Consider the following 7412-nt stretch of genomic DNA (forward strand, 5'->3'; position numbering starts at 1 on the left):
CAATTGTAAATAACAACTTTTTTCACAAAACCAACACCGTCTTTCTTTTTTTTCTCTCTCTTTCTCTCTCTCACCCACTTACTCTTCCCTCTCTCTCACCCTCTTTCTCTTGACGTCACACCACTGTTAAACTGTGGGGGGGGGGGAACACATTCCCAGGCATTATCTCCTATAGATGCACATTTTATTAGAAATTCAGCTTTCAAAATATTAGACGATAATAAAAATATAAAACCAACACCCTCTTTCTCTTTTCTCTCTCTCTCACCAACTTACTCTTCTCTCTCTCTCACCCTCTTTCTCTTGACCTCCTACTACTGTTAAACTGTGTGTGGGGGGGGGGGAAAGAGGCAGCTTGAAAACCAACAAAAACAGTGCACAGTTTCCCAAGCATTTGGGGTGGGAAGGGGGGGAAGAAGCCGAGCGCACAGTTTCGTGTGAGAGAGAGAGAACAATTCTCAACCTATATACTCAACAAATTTTTTATCTACAGATTTGAAAGTTTGTATATAGGGTATTCAGACATATGGAAATATATCTAGCATAATCTATCTATTATATCTATAAAAGTGAAAATGTGTGTGTGTGTGAGGTAGCCAGAGAGAGAGAGAGAGAGAGAGAGAGAGAGAGAGAGAGACAACAATTCTCAACCTATATATTCAATACATTTTTATCTACAGATTTGAAAATTTGTATATAGGGTATTCAGACATATGGAAATATATCTAGCATAATCTATCTATTATATCTATAAAAGTGAAAATGTGTGTGTGTGTGTGTGTGTGTGCGTAAGAGAGAGAGAGAACAATTCTCAACCTATATACTCAACGTATTTTTATCTACGGATTTTAAACTTTGTATATAGGGTATTCAGACATATAGAAATATATCTAGCATAATCTATACATTATATCTATAAAAGTGAGAATGTGAGTGTGTGAGAGAGAGAGAACAATTCTCAACCTATATATTCAACAAATTTTTTACCTACAGATTTGAAAATTTGTATATTGGGTATTCAGACATATGGAAATATATCTAGCATAATCGATCTATTATATCTATAAAAGTCAGAATGTTTGCGTGTGGTTGTGTGTGTAAGGTTGCGAGAAAGAGAGAGAGAGAACAATTCTCAACCTATCTATTCAATAAATTTGTTATCTACAGATTTGACCATTTGTATATAGGGTATTCAGACATATGGAAATATATCCAGCATAATCTATCTATTATATCCATAAAAGTGAGAATGTGTGCGTGAGAGAGAGAGAGAGAGAGAGAGAGAGAGAGAGAGAGAGAGAGAGAGTAAGTACAATTCTCACCCTATATATTCAACAAATTTTTTATCTACCGATTAGAAAATTTGTATATAGGGTATTCAGACATATGGAAATATATCTAGCATAATCTATCTATTATATCTAGAAAAGTGAGAATGTGTGTGAAAGAGAGAGAGAGAAGAGAGAGAGAGAGAACAATTCTCAACCTATATATTCAACTAATTTTTATGTACAGATCTGAAAATTTGTATACAGGGTATTCAGACATATGGAAATATATCTAGCATAATCTATTATATCTATAAAAGGTAGAATGTGTGTGTGTGTGTGTGAGTGAGTGAGTGAGTGAGTGAGTGAGAGAGAGAGAGAGAGAGAACAATTCTCAACCTATATACTCAACAAATTTTGTATCTACAGATTTGATAATTTGTATATAGGGTATTCAGACATAAGGAAATATATCTAGCATAATCTATCTATTATATCTATAAAAGTGAGAATGTGTGTGAAAGAGAGAGAGAGAGAACAATTCTCAACCTATATATTCAACAAATTCTATCTTTACAGATTTGAAAATTTGTATATAGGGTATTCAGACATTTGGAAATATATCTAGCATAATCTATTATATCTATAAAAGTGAGAATGTGTGTGTGAGAGAGAGAGAAAGAACAATTCTCAACCTATATACTCAACAAATTTTTTATCTACAGATTTAAAAATTTGTATATAGGGTATTCAGACATATAGAAATATATCTAGCATAACCTATCTATTATATCTATAAAATGACCATGTGTGTGTGTGTGAGAGAGAGAGAGAGAGTCAGAGAGAGAGAGAGAACAATTTTCAGCTTGTGTGTGTGTGAGAAAGAGAGAGAGAGAAAGAGAGGAAGGAAAATTCTCACCCTATATATTCAACAAATTTTTTATCTACATATTAGAAAATTTGGATATAGGGTATTCAGACGTATGGAAATATATCTAGCATAATCTATCTATTATATCTATAAAAGTGAGAATGTGTGTGTGAGAGAGAGAGAAAGAGAGAGAGAGAGAACAATTCTCAACCTATATATTCAACTAATTTTTTATCTACAGATTTGAAAATGTGTATATTGGGTATTCAGACATATGTAAATATATCTGGCATAATCTATGTATTATATCTATAAAAGTGTGAATGTGAGTGATGGAAAGAGCAAAAAATTCTCAACCTATATAACCTATAAAAGTGAGAATATGTGTGAGAGAGAGAGAGAGAGAGAGAACAATTCTCAACCTATATATTCCACACATTTTTGGGCACAGATTTGGAAATTTGTATATAGGGTAGGCAGACATATAGAAATATATCTAGCATAATCTATCTATTATATCTATAAAAGTGAGAACTTGTGTGTGTGTGTGTGTGTGTGTGTGAGAGAGAGAGAGAGAACAATTCTTAACCTACATACTCAACAAATTTTTTACCTACAGTTTAGAAAATTTGTATATAGGGTATTCAGCCATATGGAAATATATCTAGCATAATCTATCTATTATAACTACAAAAGTTAGAATGTGTGTGTGAGAGAGAGAGAGAGAACAATTCTAAACCTATATATTCAACAAATTTTTTATCTACAGATTTGAAACTTTGTATATAGGGTATTCAGACATATGGAAATATATCTAGCATAATCTATCTATTTTATCTATAAAAGTGAGAATGCGTGTGTGTGAGATAGCGAGAGAGAGAGAGAGAAAAAGAGAGAGATAAAAATTCTCAACCTATACATTCAACAAATTTTTTATCCACAGATTTGAACATTTGTATATAGGGTGTTCAGACATATAGAAATATATCTAGCATAATCTATCTATTATATGTATAAAAGTGAGAATGTGTGTGTGTGTGAGAGAGAGGACAATTGTCAACCTATGTATACAACAAATTTTTTATCTACAGATTTCAAAATTTGTATATTGGGCATTCAGAACCATTTCAATATATCTGGCATAATCTGTCTATTATATCTATAAAAGTGAGAATGTGTGTGATAGAGAGAGAGAGAACAATTCTCAACCTATATACTCAACAAATTTTTTATCTACAGATTTGAAAATTTGTATATAGGGTATTCAGACATATGGAAATATATCTAGCATAATCTATTATATCTATAAAAGTGAGAATGTGTGTGTGTGTGAGAGAGAGAGAGAGAGAGAGAGAGAGAGAGAACAATTCTCAACCCATATACTCAACAAATTCTTTATCTACAGATTTTAAAATTTGTATATAGAGTATTCATACAAATAGAAATATATCTAGGATAATCTTTCTATTATATCTATAAAAGTGAGAATGTGTGTGTGTGTGAGCGAGAGAGAGAGAGAGAGAGAGAGAGAACAGTTCTCAACCTATACATTCAACAAATTTTTATATATAGGGTATTCAGAAATATCGAAATATATCTAGCATAATCTATTATATCTTTAAAAGTTAGAATGTGTGTGTGTGAGAGATAGAGAGAACAATTCTCAACCTATGCACTCTACAAATTTTTTATCTACAAATTAGAAAATTTGTATATAGGGTATTCACACATATGGAAATATATCTAGCATAATCTATCTATTATATCTATAAAAGTTAGAATGTGTGTGTGAGGTAGCCAGAGAGAGAGAGAGAGAGAGAGAGTAAGAACAATTTTCAACCTATATATTCAACAAATATTTGATCTACAGATTAGAAAATTTGTATATAGGGTATTCAGACATATGGAAATATATCTAGCATAATCTATCTATTATATCTCTAAAATTGAGAATGTGTGTGTGAGAGAGAGAGAGAGAACAATTTTCAACCTATATACTCAACAAATTTTTTTATCTACAGATTTGAAACTTTGTATATAGGGTATTCAGACATATGGAAATATATCTAGAGTAATCTATCTATTATATCTATAAAAGTGAGAATGCGTGTGTGTGTGAGAGAGAGCGATACAGAACAATTCTCAACCTATATATTCAACAAATTTTTTATGTACAGATCTGAAATATCACATTTGTATAGAAGTAGAAATCTTGATACCTACTCTGATACCTAATAAAAGAAAGGACACTCTTTAGGGCGGATTTTGATTATAACAAGTCACTAATTAGAAATTATAATAAACATTCAAATAATTTAAGAATTTTACCAAAATAAAATTGCATGGTAATCACCCAATTTCTGCCACAAAATTTTGATTGGCAGAACTCATAAACATAAAATATATATTTTCTAATTTCATCTTTTTTTTTTCTTTTTACATAATCTGGTTTGATGTTTTCCCAAATATTCAAATCACTATATTTTGCTGCTTAATATCAAATACAGCAACTGAGTTATTTTTATGCATCAAACAATTACATTTTCTCATTCATCCAAACTAATCACTGAACATCAATTTCATATTTTCTTCACTAAAATATTACTGTGCTTGATGTCATCAATTGGAGCGGATCATTTTTTTTTCATTTGTTCACACATTTTTCCAATTTATATATATTTTAAAGATTCTTAGCCTATGTCATTGCATACCAATCTGTTTATTAAAAGTTAAGGTTCACTGTAAACACATATGTTACACCAAAATAAAAACGCTTCAGATAATGTCTTGATATTCAATTCAGTTTCTCACATGACATCTTATGAAGTTAGTAGAAATGTTACAGACTTTTGAATCTCAAACACTTTCAATACTGTGCACTGATATTTTCTTTTTTGCAATATAAGCACATTCATGATTTTTTTTACAAACGTTAAAAACTTTCACATTGTGTAGCAATATACTGAAACAATTATAAAAATATTTGTTTTTATTTTGAATGATGCAGGGCATCTGAAGAGAGATTTTTCTAACAAAATGAAAGTATAATTTTTAGCAATAGGTATCTAGGAAAAGGCCACTACATATGTTATAAGTTCCAAATTTCCACAACCTGGCAAATACTGGTACATGCTAGCAAATTTAGATTTGCAATTACAAAATATGATTCTAATTTTTTCCTTTGCTCTTTATTCTAACACTACACTATGTTTACTGTGTTATTTCGCTACAGTTGATATTGTGTAGAACAATAAGAAAATCATAGTGAACAATGCATTCAACAAAATTTCACACACATTTCTAGATACCTATATCTAATAAGTTCAAAAGAAAGGACACACTTAGGGAGGTATTTTGGTGGTCAAGTCACTAAAAAGAGATTAGCTGGTTTCCCGGCATAGCCCAGGATATAATAAAGATTGACTGAAATACATGTTCTAGCTGGTTTCTAGGCGTTGCCAGGGATGTAATATAGACACATTATGTTGTATATTACCTGTTCTCTTCTCCCTAAGGTAAAACAATTTCATATACATGCTGTAAATTACCTATGCTAGGGATAAAACATGAACAATATCAGTCCTAGGGTAGATAAAACAAATAATACATAGAGATGAAAGATTCCTCTCCCCTAAGAATCAAACATATGTTCAATATCTGCTTTTGTTTTTTCATTGTTTATACGGTCCCGAGCAACGCCGGGTAGCCCTGCTAGTCTTCTATATATATAAAAGGCAAAAATCGGTGTGTATGTATGTATGTATGTATGTATGTATGTATGTTTGTTTGTAACGCTAAAACTTTTGAAAGACGGAACCAGAGTTGACAAATTTGGTATCATATTGCACCTTGATCACCCGGATGACAAATATCGAAATTTCACGTCAAACGGACCAGTAGAAAGGGGTCAACTGATCGTTTTTCTCCTAGGGGGGCCCCCAAAAAAACCTGTCATTTTAACGTTATTCAATACGTGTCACGTGACGTGACGTCAGCTCAAACTTTTGACAGACACAACCAAAGTTGACAAATTATGTATCATATTGAACCTTGATCACCCGCATGACAAATATCGAAATTCCACACCAAACGGACCATTAAAAGGGGGTGAACTGATCATTTCTCTCCTAGGGGGGCCCCCAAAAAAACCTGTCATTTTAATGTTAATATTACATAATCCAAAAACGCTTAGTCATGTCACGTGACGTGACGTCAACATCCAGTAATGGCGAACAAATGTAAACAAACACTTTGTTTTACCGATACTTTTGTAATTTCTCTTCTGCTTTGTTCTAGAGATTATTAAACTCCATGACAATGTCTCCAACGTATTTAACTGGTTAAAAATAGTATTTATACAAGAGTTTTAACGAAAAATATCAGGAAAAAATGTACAGGAATAAAAAAAAATTCAGCTTTCAAAATATTCGTCGATAAAAAAACCGATCTTTATATTTACGCTAGCCATTTTGTATATTACCACGTGACCTGCTATCTCTTAAACTGGAGGGGGGGGGGGATCCACTTGAATCCAACAAAACCAGTAATTTTTTTTTTCTATTATATATACATCATTTTCTATAAAATTAAGTGTAGACTTTATAATTAAAACAAAAAATGTTATTCATACTAAAAAAAAAAACGCTTAGTCATGTCACGTGACGTGACGTCAACATCCACTAATGGCGAACAATTGTACCTATTTACTATGCCTCCCCACGGGACAGAGTTAGACACCAGGGTCGTTTTTTAACGTGGAGAAAAGGTACAAAAATAAAAATTGTCTCAGTCGTGGAGGATTTCTCCTCCACCGAAAGAGAACAAGAAATAGAAGTGCAGCATCTGAAGAACAGATACTACACTTTGATCTTGACCAAAAGGCCAAGAATGCGAACAATTGTAAATAACAACTTTTTTCACAAAACCAACACCGTCTTTCTTTTTTTTCTCTCTCTTTCTCTCTCTCACCCACTTACGCTTCCCTCTCTCTCACCCTCTTTCTCTTGACGTCACACCACTGTTAAACTGTGGGGGGGGGGGAACACATTCCCAGGCATTATCTCCTATAGATGCACATTTTATTAGAAATTCAGCTTTCAAAATATTAGACGATAATAAAAATATAAAACCAACACCCTCTTTCTCTTTTCTCTCTCTCTCACCAACTTACTCTTCTCTCTCTCTCACCCTCTTTCTCTTGACCTCCTACTACTGTTAAACTGTGTGTGTGTGGGGGGGGGAAGAGGCAGCTTGAAAACCAACAAAAACAGTGC

At 32.5% G+C, this 7412-nt stretch overlaps 1 pseudogene; it reads right to left on the reverse strand.

Annotated features, from left to right (window-relative positions):
- Positions 1-6899: 6899 nt before the first annotated feature.
- Positions 6900-7033, reverse strand: LOC145243252 (U2 spliceosomal RNA; annotated as a pseudogene).
- Positions 7034-7412: the final 379 nt, after the last annotated feature.

Source organism: Euprymna scolopes, chromosome 21 (genome assembly GCF_053919585.1).
Source record: "Euprymna scolopes isolate OS-2025 chromosome 21, ASM5391958v1, whole genome shotgun sequence".
NCBI lineage: Eukaryota > Metazoa > Mollusca > Cephalopoda > Sepiida > Sepiolidae > Euprymna > Euprymna scolopes.